We start from the raw sequence: 14,991 nt of genomic DNA, 5'->3' as shown, positions 1-14,991 counted from the left end.
TATTGAAGTGGCTGGTCAGTGTAAGAGCTATATATTACATGAACAGCATCAAGAAGCATACTATTTATTTTATGAAATATGCACACACAGGGAGAGAATAATCTTTGCACTCTCTACCTTTGAGTCACTAATACTACTGTAATCGGCTGCATACTGCCAGATTCAACCAAGCAAATGCAGCTTCTCTGATGAAATGTGACCTGGAAGCTTTCTTCTTGTGCCCATCTTCACTGACGTAAAATGTGTAGGAAGAAACAGAAATCATGCAAACAATTATTAAAAGGCACTTCCCCACAAAGGTAACAAGGAGTCAGATCTCTGCCTCAATTAATTCCTGCTTTTAAAAACCAGAGTTGGATACATTAGCGCACAATTGAAGAAGCTGTATATAGTCAATACATGTAAATGTCTATAATTGAGATCAGGTTTTCCAGAGTTTTCCAGAGCTTCTTGGAAAAACCTTACCCAGATGAAAAAGCTCTCAGTGTGATTGTCAATCAAAACACATCCACATGCCACATTAGAGCTACAATTGTCTCCTCTCAGTGTTTGCTCTTGTGTGCCTGCTCGAGTTACTGCAGAAGCATGAACCGGGATAATTGTGTCATCAAATTCTCCGAAGATGCAGCTATCTTGGGCTTAATGCACAAGAATAGCGCCCTATCAGTATAAGGAGAGAGTTGTGAAATGGTGTGATAAGAACCCTCTCACACAACATTAAAAAAACACATGAAAGAGACAGTTTTTTGATCCCAGAAGCCCAAGCCTGTGGGGATCCATCAAGAATCCATCACTCACATCTATTCCTGCAAGAAACTTAGGCAATACAGCATCCTGGGAGAATGTCAGAAAAGGTTTTACGAAACAGTGCTGACCTGAAGAGAGAGCATCATGAGATTCAGAATTTCAGCTGGAGCTTTTTTAGCCATCCTGCATGAAATGCTAAGCAACAGCGTGCAGGCATGAGTAGGCTGTGTATTGACATGCAGATTAGCTAATCTGTCAATTTGAGTCATTAAAGAGCAGACATCTTTCTAACTGCATCGTCAAGGTAGGCTTCAAGATGGTCTTTTCTTTATTTTGTGTGAATGTAAAACATTGTGACATAACCACAGACTTGAGAAAATGTGATAGATATTTTATTGTTTTCTTATCACCCCATTTCCAAATATGTTAGTGTTTCATGAGAGGAGTCACTATAACAAGGGTGAGAGACAGAAAAAAAGAGTTGCAGGAGGTAGATTCAGAAATAATGTGAAGATTCTGTTTAAAAGGTTTAGCTTAGACAGATAAGACCCTACGTTTATGAAAAACCGAAGACAAAAGAGAGATGACAGCAAACTCTAAATGAAGGCTGAAAGGAAGGAGATTTAATTAAAGCTTTTTTCTCCCTGTAAAAAAAACAACCTACACTTGCTAGAAGAAGAAGACCATAGACACTCAACACTACTGAAGCTTGCCCACTGGGGCTGGTCAGCTCCTTTCCCAAGCTTTCATACCCAGTGCTGATTGCTGAGTGGAGTCAGCTGTGCACTGGCTTTGCAGGGAAAAGGGGTGACATCGGAGTCAGTGGAAAGGACACGCCTCCATCACAAAACACGGTAGGCGTGCTAGCACCATAACAGTCAGATTACTGTAAAATGTAAATGCATACACAGCAATGATTTGCAAATCACTCAAAGCATACTAGATGGTCTCAAAACCCACAAATCAATTACTGAAACTATGAAATTTCACCTGTGAGGCTGAACCTTCAGAAGTAAAGATTGCAAAGTGTTCATCGTTCTGCATGGACAAAGAGTTCACAAGCAAAAGCTAGATAAGGTGAACTTGGGAATTTCATCATCTGTGTCTACATAATATTAAAAGATTCAGAGAATCCACAGAAACCTCTGAAAGGATGAAAACCAATACTGAATAGCAATGATCTTCATTGAGTACAGATGTGGTTCTGTAGTGGGAATCCCTGTATGGGCTCAGGAACACTTGTGGAAACTACTGTCACTGAACACAGTTAGCATCCAAGTAAAAAAAATCCATGAACTGCTTTTTGTCTGAGAGATCTGAGTCTGATGTGCTGTTTGGAAATCAGGGATGTCCTACCCTTCAGGCTGAAGAGGAAAGACCCCACAGAACATGTTGTGAGTGCAAAGACTGGGCGCATTGTCTGTGATAGTAATGAAGTGGCATTAGTGCACACAGCATAGGTAACCACCACACCACAAAATTCTGGGCGGCATGGTGGTGCAGTGGTTGCCAGGTCCTGCACTTCTCTGTGGCTTCCTCCCACATTCCAAAGACACAAATGTCCACTGAACATGAACGTGGGTGTGAATGATTGAGTCTTTATGTGTACCTAGCCTCCCACCCTATGACAGCTGGGATAGGCTCCAGCCCCACTCCAAACATGAACTGGATAAAAAGGAGTGAGGGAGGGCTGGATACAGATTTTGGAGTAATATATTCAACTATGAAAACAATGTATTATTTTGCTCAAGGACTATTTCATGGAGATAAAGCCAAACTACATTCCTTAAACATTACAGGGTGAAAAAGTGCTTATTTAGCCTGCCTGCAGTCCAATCCTGCCACTCACTGAAATCATGCCACACATTATGAAATATTTTGTTTCAAAATATGACACAGGAGGCCTTTAACTGTGATGAAAACTTATATCAAGTAATAATAGGAAACAGTATCTTTCAAAAGTCCAATAATGTTCCAAGTTCACAAACTCTTACACAGGGGATCGTTAAAAGACGAGGTGATGCAACGCGGTGGTAAACTTGCTCTGCTGCAACTTTGAAATGTTTTTCAGGTATCAAATTCAACGTGAGCACAAAAATCATGTCATTTGTTAGTTTCAACATCTGACACATTGTCTTTGCAACATTTTCAGTTAGTATATCTTTGCATTCTATGCTTATTTACATTTTTACACAGGACTAGCCAATAACATAAAAACCTAAGCCTGCAAAGCAAATACACCATCAATTTTTAAGTGGACCACGACGCGTTTTGTGCACTGAAAGACAATTTTATAAAAGATTTACTGCTGGAAGTCCCAAATAAGACGTGCAAATGAAACAGCACTTTCTCCTTCTTGGCAGAGGTTATGCCCATTTCAGAAGTGGGACACTGACCCAAATTATCTATATGAGGGTCAAAGATGTAAAAGACGCAGCAATCAGACAGAGACCTGGATTTGAAATTGTGTTTCCAGTGCCTGACACTTCATCTAGCTTAGTTGGCACCAGTGCCAGTTCAAGCAGCGTTTTTTTCTTCACAGCCCTGAAAACAGAAGGTGTGAATAATTTTCATGTATAGAGGATGTAGCCATTGCAGGAGCCATGTGGCTTTAAATGTAAGCTGTTGAATTGTTTGCAAAAAAAAAGAAGCATGCGCTATAAATAACACTTCAGTCCCGTTATGTGCTGCTTTTATCTCATTCCCTTCTGCTGTTTGGGGACTCTGTAAGGACTTAATGCGTCTGGACTACAGGGTCGAAGTGTTATAACGTTCGTGTTTGCCTCAGTTTGCTGTCAGATTCTTAGCTCTCCCTCTAAAATGCAGGGTGACTCAGGCAGGAGACATAGATGTTCTCGTTAAAAGGAGAAACTAACGCTGCTATTCCCGCGACATCATCATCCCACACTAGTGGAGCTCCACGGTGCGCGATGTGATGCTCAGTCCTGCACAGTAGCAGCTACAGGAGACGTGCTTATCCCTGCCACAGGCGCACAGGAGGAGGACTACAGGAGCGGCCAGCGGGTTTTTCCCGGGCACCGGACACACCGTGAAACAGGACGCTTTTCCAGGGGTGCTGTCTTCCCACTCTCTCCAGCGATGGCATCCACGGATCGATCAACGGGAGCGCGTGAGTTGTCTTCTTTTATGCAAACCGTGCAAAGGCTTTCATGTGACGGACATAGTGTGTGCGTGTGTGTGTGTGTGTGTGTGTGCTGGAGATAGAGAGCAAACTGCATGTCTAACACCACAGCCATGTTTTGGTCATCGCACTGATCGCCTCGTGTAAAAAAGAAAAAAGAAAAACGGGGATTTAAGATTTTATTCATTTTTTTTAAATACAGCATACAACTGTGTTTATTTATTATACGCGCAATTTATTTGCCTACAGCTGATGCGTAGCTCTCCTTAAAGGAGACGCGTGTGCTCGCTTCTCTGGCAACATCAGCACCACAAAGAGCGATGCCCCTGGCCGCAGGCAAGCTTCAACTTCAGCTCCGTGCTCCGCGCTCAACGCGGTCAGCAAAGTGTAGACTACATCTGTTGGCTAGTGGTTGTCAAATCTGCTTTTCTCACTCTATATTGCTACTTAGGAGAGTTATGGAAAACAGTAAATTCTGCACAGCCTTCTATATATTTTCACTGCAGGCATAACTATCCTCTTAAAACCCTGCGAGAATATTTGGGAATTTCAGACATTTTCAGACTGAAAATATGCAAGCTGTTCTCGCAAAGCCACGCTTTCTTTCTGTTTTCTGTTGGTGCTGAAGGGGGATGTGTGCTCACTGGATTGTAGAAGCAGTCTGTGGAGCATTTCTGGCTGTGAAATACAAACAGTGCGCATTGGCTAAGTAAAGACAAATGAGAGAAGGATGTGAAAAGGAAAACAAAGACTTTCCCTTTTCTCGTGGAATAGAAACACTTGCGTATGGATGTAGCTGTTCTTCGTGGTTCGTTAATGTGTTCGAGAAAAATGGAAAAGTCACGGAAAAACAGCCACGGGTTAAGAAAAATCTCACAGCAGAACTTCACCCATGTATTCGCCTCTCCAAACAGAATTTGACTGTAATAGTAAGCTAGAGTGTGAACTGGGGGAAAAAAATCTATCAAGTTTCATGCTGATGTCTCCAAAATAAATGTGTCTGTTTAACTGCAAAGCGCACTCATCACTGAAGTAAACCGTCAGTAACTCAGTATCACATTTTTTTGTCTATTTTGTAGATAGAAAAGAATTTGACCCATTGCTGATGCTTAAGCCGGTGGTTCACCAAACTGAAAGGGCTTAAAATTTGAATCTGAAGCAAAGTAATGGACAAGCTAGCTGACCAGGATCCGTCCAGCCTGGTATATAGACACAGATACTTGTGTTTAAGCTGCATCTCCTGGTTGTATGAATGTGGGTTGATGTGACTCCTGCACATGAGATGGAAATGGCACAGTGGAAACCAAGAAAATGGAGATTTGTAAGAGGTGTTTAATTAAAGTTGGAGAAAATGCTGTTCTAACCAAGAGCTTTTGGTGTATAAATCACACCAAAGCATGAAGTGAAAAATGAAGGAATGTGATACTTGAACAGGATCCAAGACTTGACTCTTAGGTGTGTGTTTGTGCCTCCAAATCTACCCCCTGAGGTGGAATTCATGGTATTGCATTTTTGTTTGTTTGTGTAGCTATTCAGCTGGCCTGAGTAAAAGTTTATGGATATGCAACCGTTGCAGACATGCTTGCACGGAGCCCAAAAAGCCCTCGAAAAATAAAACAACCAAGAAAAGGAGAAAAAATCTCTTAGCCTGATGGAGATCATGGGCACCCCTGGTGACAGTACAAAGATGCAGCATGTAGACAGCAGAAAAGCACCGTGTCCTCTGTGCAGGGTCAATGCACAAAAGAATTTTTGCTTAGGTCCTTGTGGTTTGTTTTTGGTGTGTTTGTTAGCAAATTTACTCAAAGTTTTTTGTATGGATTTGTATGAAAAGTTTACCCCGGGTGTGATTTGGTTGAGCTTCACAGTGATTAACTTTTGAGGTCAAGATCATCAAAGCCTGATTTTTATTTTTATTTTTTATTACTTTTACTATCCAAAAGTTAAAATGTCTGGTTATTATCCAATTAGGTCAAATCTCAAGTTTTTAACTTACAAACTCAAACTTCTGAGAAAATAGCTACAATTGAGGAAGACAACTTGGAACTTCAATTTAATAACCCCAAATTTTGACGTATGGGTGCCAAAAACAACCCAGATCTCTGTAACAACAAACTTTGTTAAGGATTTTTTTTTTAACATCGAAAGATCGGAAAAAATTGCTAAATCTCCCATCATGTACTCACAATTCCATATTAAACTATAACGGCTTGATATTCCCACGAAAATGTTACAGACTAACTAAGAGTAACACAGCATGCTGCTCATCTTTATTCATTCAGGATGTGTTTAGATTAAATTATATTGTAGTTTGAAGTCGTTTGTCTTTCTTTTATGACAAACACAAAATGTTTTTGCATAGAGTGAATATTTAAAGGATTCTCTCAAGAATGGGCAGGGACATCGTGCTGAAAGGCAGTCGGGATTGTCTTCACGGGCCTTATAGCGTGTACACAGGTGCACAAGGAGGAAAGCGAACATTTGAGCATGAAGGAGGAGTGCCTAGACCATGAAAACCTTGAATATCTAATCACTCTTTTGGGACTAACATCCCTGATCCGAGTCATTATTTCACATGTTCATATAGCCTTAATAATTAGCACCATGCGCAATCTGTCAGTCACTGTCAGTGCCTCTGCAGTGGCCTGTAAGAGGGGTCAATAGGTTACATTAAGAACGCTTAACTTTAAGCTTCCCATCCATCTACAGAGCCAGATCTTACCGGTCTCCAGACTTCAGTTGATTAGCACCACTTCAGCTTTCATCCCACCCTTCTTGTCAGTTCCCAGGGGGTCGCCTTTGAGGGAGCTAATTTAAGTAAGTGAATCATAACTTTACCTGCTAATCACCAATCACATAACCACTGTACTGCTGTATCGTCCCTCATGGGTCCGGGCTTGTTTTGCTGTTTTTCTGCCCTCGTTAATCATGTTTTTTTCCCTCCACGCTTTAAATTGGATCGCAGCGAGCTCCTCCATGCTGGAAGCTGTTGTATAATGTACTTTGTTATTTGCTGATGAGTGCTGTTGATGCTGTTTTTTTGGAAACATGATGCGCTGTGAAGTGAGGTTAGAGTATGCCAGTGAGTTTACTCTCATGAGGAAATGGCCTCTCAGACAGATTTTGTTTAGAAAATTATTAGATTTATACCGAGGACACCGTCTACACCTAATATTACATATGTTATTTTGGGGTTTGTTGTGTTTTATTTGATTGTATTTAGACACACTTGAGGGGAAAGTGTGCATCCCCAGCTCTGGGATTGAGCTTTCATTGTGTGAGACACACCGTCAAGTGTTTATATCATTTTTTAATAATACAAAGTCTTTTTTAGGGGCGGCTGTTTGGTGCCGGCCGACTTTGAGGCTTGCTCTATGAGTAACTCCTGTAATGTGTTTAAAGACAGTGTTTGTGTGTATTTGTGTGTGTGTGGAAGGAGTGGTTACTGACGCAATCACACTGAGAACATTGGCACCTTTCATTGCACAGAGGAAGTGTTTTTCTGTGCTGAATGAATTAACGTGCCGAAGCAAACGAGAATCACAGCTGAAACAGTTGCCGTTTGCACGACTCGTTCAGGGTGCAAAATCTGAAAAATCACATCCTTTGCAATACGCAGAATCTTAAGAGCACATTTGCTCTGCAGGTCTAACATTTAACCCTTCTGGAAAAGAAATGCTTTTCAAATCGTTGCCTCAGTTTTGCAAAATAGAGAAACGCAGTCGATTATTAGGTCTGCTCAGCTCTGTGAGTGGCACATTTCGGGCTCTGCTAATCACTGATGTTTTTTTTCCTGCAAAGTGCGCATTAAGATTCTGACATGCAAACATAAATCTGCTTTTCTGTTATCATTAGAAGAATTTCTCATCCAGACACGATTCTCATGATGTTAATTCAATTATGCAAAGCTAAAAGCTGCCACTCACATAAATGAATAAAATCAATGCAACTTTTATATTACACAACACTACACACACACACTCACACACTATATTATAGATGGACGCCCACATGACAAATAATGTAATTTGGTTGCTACAAGTTTATAAATGTAATGCTTGTAATGTAGTCTCATGCTGTTGGCCTGAATGAAAGATAAGGCGTGGGGAACAGAAGTCTGATTGACTCAAGTATTTCTGCTTCAAACTCCAAGTGAACTTAGTCATGCAACACATCATTTGGAAGCACAAAGGGATTTTTAGAGGGTTTCTCACATATGAAGTAGTACCCTTTAAGACCTGAAAAGGAGATATTGTGTAAGGTCAGTGGAGCTCCAATTATAGGGGTAGCTCCTTTGCAGAAATCACGACATAAAAATACACAAAGCTTGTGCAGAGTACTTTTAGGTAGGAAGTATTTTCTTTCTATTGTCTATTTAAGGTACATATCCTTATTTCCCAATGGGTCACCACAGTGGAGGGGACAAAACCCTCCTGTTTATACTAGGTACCACCACTAGGGGTCGGTTATTCGGCGTGTGAGGCAACTGTGCTAACCAACTAGCTAAGACTACAGGTCAAATAATGCATTCTCACCAGGGAATTTACATAATCACGTTGCGTCAGATGCTATTTGTGTTTCATCATTATGCATGAGGTATTTTATGGTATTTTATTTTAGAGACTTACAAAATCAACTTCAGGAGGCTGGAGAGGTGCTGGTGACATAAGGTTATCTGCTATGAGACTGTGGTTCACATTTCCTTTGGACCATTATGTTTTGGACTTATTATCTGGGTTAGGTTCAGGCACTAGTGGCTCAGTCACAGCAGAGCACGGCAACCTCTTTGTGACTAGAAAAAAATCAGCAGTTCCCCGACATTTGTGTTGAGTTTTTTGCTGTTGCTGGTTTAGACTGAGGGTGTTGCAACCACTGAGCGACTGTTTTCGATCACACAATGGCTAAATACATTGCAACCTCTCTTAGACAGATTGGCAAAGCATTGCAAATAACTGGAGATTTGCAACACATTGAAATCAATGCTAAAGACCGCAACTCAGGGCATCTCTTTGCAACCAGGGATTCCACTCAGCTGCTTGTATTCTGCATATATTCCTACATAAAAACAAGGTTGCTGAGCACCTGTGTCATTTCGCAGTTAGATTGCTGCCCTGAAAGAACTACGTGAGTTTTTGTGGAAGATTTTTGAATTTCTGTTTCAAATCTGGCAGAACTTGAATTCAAACTGGCAACAGATTCACGACAGATGGCAACAGATTCCTGATTTTTGCCAATTTATGACAGTTAATCTCAAAGAGATTGAACGTAATGGCCATCTTGACCCCTTTCAATTACAACCTGATAGCAGACTGATAGGTGACCTACTCTTATTGATGTTTTATTGCAATCGTGACGCATCACAGTTGCTTTAAAGACAGCAGCTGACTACATGTGTTGACAGATCTGATCTCTCTCCAAAGAAACCATTTCAAAGGCAGTGATTAGGTCATGTCATGGTCTGCAACCACTGTTATATTGTAAAACCTGCTTGTCTAACACTATGTAAACACTTTGGGTGAAAACACACCCCATTGAAAAAAAGGTTAGGAGTTACAATCCCACTTTGCCGATGCTGTAACCTGCTGTGTGCCACCAAAGAACTCCTTGTGTTTAACTAAGAGTTGCAATGCAGAGTTATACAATTGGTGGGTATAACATACTTCCTTTGTGAAACTACTCAAGACAAGGTTTGTGTGTGTGTTTTTTCTTTTTTGAGTGCTGTGTTGGTTAACAGCAGGACACAAAAGAGAGCTATGAGTTCATTTGTATTGGCAGATGATCTTGGCTAGCTGTCCGTGGCTGCAGACTGAAGACAGTAGTTGGAGATGGCTGGAGAGCAGGACAAGCAGGTTTAATGCACAGTGAGCTGAGCCCAGGTAACTGGAATGAACCAAAGTACACGAAGAATACAAAACTAGGAACAAAAGCTGGCTCTAGCGTAAGTACATGAGAGACTAAAGGATCTGACAGCCAGTGAAATGAAGAGCTGGGGTATGTATGCAGCTGTGTCCTAAAAGAAGCCAATAGAGCTTAATGTTAGAACATTATGAATACAAAGTGTTCTCTAGTGTTAAAGTCATAGGCGGCATTGAGGTTTTTTAGTTCTTTAACAACTTCTAGCTCCTGACAGACAAGAGTAATAATTAACACCAACAGTTCTTGTCATTAAACACAAACATGTACAGTTTGGGTTTTTTAACATATGATTAACGCTGCTATTTTTATTGTGAGGATAGTTGGATGAGTCATTTTATTGTTCTATATAAATCTGTGTTGTTTTTCTTCCCTGAACCTTGCCGCCCTGCTGGACTGAATCTGGGAGCTGTCAGCACGTTAAGAGTGACAACGCTGAGCAGTACACACTGTCTTCTTCGTACAAAGCATAACTGTCGTTATCGTCTTCTGCAAACGAGATCTTTCAAAAGGCAGTTCTGACATGATAATGCATTGAAATAGTCAAAAACATGCAGAAAGATTGAAGCCATTCAAGCAAATAAAGGACAGAACATAACACAAAGGACAGAAAGTCGTGTTCTTTAAAAAAAAGAAAGAAAGAAAAGTTGGCAAAAATTCAACTAAAGCAAGTATGCAGGATTTTTTTAATGTCGTAAAGACCTTGGCCTCTCCAGCTTTCTGCTCTGTGAGTGACAAGCTGCTTGTGTTTAACTGCTGTGCTCTTTAGACTGGCTTCAAAAGCAGGATTTAATTTAAGACACTGCATGCGTTATTTCCTCTCATAGCTGAGTGTTCACTGTATATCGGCTGCATCAGGACGGCACAAACTGTTATTGCACGTCTGTCTTCTTCGTCGTGACGCTTGCACAGCCTGCGTTGGCTTATTGCAGCTTCGACGATAGCGTTAATGATGTTCTCACCTCAGGGGATGTCACGGGGAGATGGGATTAACGACAACGAATAATTTTCTAATGAATTAGAATTAATTTGAGTGTCAGGTCAAAATGATGACGTAGAATTGATGTAAATGGATTGCATCACAGCTCAGAGGTCTGCTGGGATAATAAAGTGTTTGTTATCCAGTAAATGAGGCGGTTATTTCCAAAATTTATTGGCCTTTGCTGTCATCTTGAATTAAGTCTTTGATCGATTCTTAATTTAAAAATATTGATTATTGCAGCTTTCTCTAGCTTTATTAAAACCATTCTGTTCCACACTGTTAATACGTATTTGATCAAACTCAGGCCTCACTTACAGCCCAACATTTAATCAAAAGGAAATTGTGGATTTATGTCAATTTATTTCATTAGTTAAATTATAGGGGTTTAGTTTTATGGATGGCATTGTTAGATTAACAGTAACTCTCAACGAGGTTATTTGGCAAGAGATACGACATTGCTGCAAAATGAGGCACAAACAGTCACGGTGCACGGCATGCAAAAGTCTTGAGCCTTCCCATTTCTTTATAGTTTCTTTATAGTGGTTTATAAATTCAGTTCAATTCAATTTTATTTATAATGTGCCAAATGACAACAACAGTCACGTCAAGGCCCTTTATATTGTATGGTAGAACCTGCACTAATGCATACAGTGAAAAACTATCATATGATTCCTATGAGCAAGGGAGGACAAACTCCCTTTTAAGAGGAAGAAACCTCCAGCAGAACCAGGCTCAGGGAGGGGCGGGGCCATCTGCTGCGACCGGTTGGGGTGAGAGAAGGAAGACAGGATAGATCCCAATACCTATAAATTATTCAAGCATAAAAATGGCAAAGGGATGAATTGTGTTATGTCTACACATAACTGACAACTTGGCAAGAACCTAGCAACCTGTCAAAATAACACACAGTTTGTTCCCATTTCTTTAGCTAAATCTATTTAAAAAAATGCAAAACATAACACAGTTTGACAGGCATAAGATACTCAAAATAATCAAAATACAGGCGTCAACAATGTCACCATTAAGCTTTTTTGTTGCTAGGAAGAATTTTGTTTTAAATTGTTTATTTTTTTTTACAGACAATGGTGCACATAGAAGTTGCAATTAATAATCCACTTTGTTCACTCAGCACCTTGATGATGCTGTAGTTTCCACTCAGCACCTGAGAGTCGGGCTCAGCCTTAGGAATATGAGGTCGTTTGTCTCACTCTGCAGTATCGTCACTGGTGGCCAGCGAACATTAGACCGATTGCATGCGCACACACAGCAAGGAAGCATCCTGCCTAGAAACAGTCCCGACATAACTCTCAGATAGACAATTTATGCAAAACTTATTTCATTTTCCTCCAATAGATTCGCCACTGTTCCATACTTTAGCTTTCAGTGTCTCCTGCCCCTGGGTCAGCTCGCTGGGAGGATCTACTCACTTATGTGTTCATATACATAAATATGGACGTTTATGTAAGCTACTTACTGACTGAATCACTAAATGAAAAGAGAGAGCAGAGGCCCTGCTGGCTGACGGAATATTCATGGATGGCTTTCAAGGGTCACTAGGGGTAAAGGAAGAAGGAGACAGGGAGAAAAAACAGGGAATGACTGCCACTAACTGCTGTGTGTCCTGCCTTTATGTTTTGTTCATGCGTTGTCTCTATTTAGGCCTGGCTGTTAAATAAGTCAAAGTATTGCAGGCTAGAGCAAGTCAGGTACTCAGTTGTGTAAGTCACTGCAGCAGGTTTCTCTGTTTGACATCTGTGAAAATAGAATTTTCTAACAGTCATCATTTTGAGCTAAGATAATGACCATTTCCGAAAGATGCTAACCAGTCACGACTGGTGACTAAATGTTAATCATTTTAATAGAGAAAGCACCAAAATCCAATTAAGCACAACCCCCAGGCTCACCTGCATAAAAACAGACATAAGAGGCTTCTTTTGAAGTACGGTTGATAACGGTGATTGGTTCCAGAGCACAAAGTGTCTCTTTTTAATCCAAATAAAAGCAAAAAATAAAAAAGGCAGTAATGTTAAGCCAGTGATAGACAGTTCCCATGAGCCTCAAAATCCACTCAGATTTCACTAATCAGGTTTATGGCACAGTGGAAAATGCTGCACAACTTGTTACACCTGGAGAACATATAGGTGACAAAGCTTTGATAATTTCAGGGAATAAATCCTCTTGAGGCGACCTCCTGGTTACCTTCAGGAGACAAAAGGGTAAAAAAACAACAACAAAAAAAAAAAACCCAAACAAATCTGGAGACACAGATATAAATATGTCCTTTTTTTATTACAATACTTTGATGTTGTGGTTTAAAATCTTTTTGGAAATAAACGTTTGAGAGAAATATCAATTTTATGCAACTCTGGGAGAATTTCAAAGACATGGGCATCAGTTTTATGAGTACTGACTGCTAAGTTCAAGTCCAAAAAGGCAAAAAAACAAAAACCCTAAGCAGTCACACATTCAGATATTAACAGCCCGTCCCCTTGTTATCCAAACTTGAGTGAATGGAATTATTATCCAAGCTGTCCATTGTCCACTGAGCTGTGAAAAATGCTAATGGCATTTAGAAATGCTCCATTTCAGCTTCTTCATCCAAATAAAGTCGTTCAGATGAGATACTGAGGGAAGTCGCCTGAACGCTTGAATATCTTGCCATGTCAGTGTAAGAGTTTATCATACTAGATATAACAGATGATTAAAACTACAAAAGTAATAAATTGTACAACGAGGTGATGAAAGCATTCCTCAGAGACTTTGGTCCATATTGACATGATAGCATCACAGAGTTCCTGCAGGTTTATTAGCTGCACAGCTGTCATGCAAATGTCCGTTTGAGTGCATTAAACTCACTGTCATGTTGAAGGAATCACTTTGAGATTATTTCCATTTTTTGACATGGCCTATTATCCTATTGAAAGAATCAAACCATCCGTAACAGATGGGAGAGGTCAATGTGACCAGAAAGCCTTGCATTTCTCCACATGCCAGTCTACTTTGAATTGTTAATCAATTCTCTTGAAATAAAAAAAATGCAGTGTATGAATTCACTTTGCTCTCTGTCTAAAGACCTTTTTCAAAATGTTTTTATATAACTGTGGTGTAATATCTGTGGGCTAAGAAAGTGACCACTGATTCTCTCTTTACTGCTGCTTCTGTAAAAGCCAGGGGCAGCCCACCTGCATCGAGGCTCTCCTTTCAATCAGAGTTTTGGCTTTGGTTGAGTCACTTTACCATATTCTTTCAAGCCTCACTTCTTTCAAACTCGTCTTTGCTGCTCTGAGAAGAAGAAAAACCTCACACCTCCCACTGCCCTGTCACAACTGTTTCTCCATTGTTCAGCAGAAACCCCACTGACTGCACCAAATACCACCAAGACTTTGCACAGCAGTAGAGCTGGAAGGTGATAACGAGGAATGACTTTTTAATAAATATATATATAGATATACATAAAACACCTTGAACATTGTGTTGCAGCTGCAGGGATGATATAACACGGTTGTGTTGCTTTTGTTGTTGGAGGACACCTGGTTGCTGAGGAGACTGAAGGAGTGATGTAACAGTAGTGTAATGTGACCACTCACTCTCTCTGCCCACTCAAGGCACCAAGCCAACCAACAGAGGGATAATGTAGTGTAATATGCATGCTGTTAGTGCGTGTTTGTGTGTATGGGTGTGTGTGTGACCAGATCAGCTGTGTGACAGAGACTTGTAGTAAAAGCAGAGCAAAAGAGGCATAAAAAGGATTGTGTGTGAGACATTGAGAAATCCTTGTTCGGGAAGGAGGTAGAAAGTCCGTTTTGGGCCTGGAGTCTTCGTGCTCACTGGGGATTCATGTGATTCTTTTTGTGTCTCTGTAAAACCAGGTTACCCACTTGCTTGTCACTCGTTACAGGACTTCCTAAGCTTAGTCTGGTGCACCTAAAAATATCTCCTCACACTATGAGAATGCCCCACCAGTGCTTTGTATGCCTTTTTGTTGACATCTCTGAAAATGTTTGCCGTTTTAATGTTGCTGCTGCTGTGACTTTATTCATCTCCTTTTAAAGACGTATACACACATATATACTCAAAACCGAAGACAACCTTCCTTTCAGTCTGTACACAAGTATGTCAGATTTTGTTTTACTCAAGCCAAGAAGAAAAGAGCAGTCAGGCATATTGACAACCTCTATCAGAGGAAAGATGCCTGCTTCTGGCTGGA

The 14,991-nt window shown here is 40.5% G+C and overlaps 1 protein-coding gene across 1 annotated transcript in view; it reads left to right on the top strand.

Moving 5' to 3' along the window:
* The first annotated feature begins 3,457 nt into the window (after positions 1-3,457).
* Positions 3,458-14,991, top strand: part of tbkbp1 (TBK1 binding protein 1) — a 68,878-nt gene continuing 57,344 nt past the window's right edge. Inside the window, exon 1 of the mRNA XM_005725811.1 lies at positions 3,458-3,877. The gene's annotated coding sequence lies outside the window, so the exon portion shown is untranslated. The remainder of the gene's footprint in view (positions 3,878-14,991) is intronic.

Source organism: Pundamilia nyererei, unplaced genomic scaffold (genome assembly GCF_000239375.1).
Source record: "Pundamilia nyererei isolate P.nyererei 1_Seehausen unplaced genomic scaffold, PunNye1.0 scaffold00017, whole genome shotgun sequence".
Classification (NCBI taxonomy): Eukaryota; Metazoa; Chordata; class Actinopteri; order Cichliformes; family Cichlidae; genus Pundamilia; species Pundamilia nyererei.
This window is presented reverse-complemented; position numbering and strand designations above follow the sequence as displayed.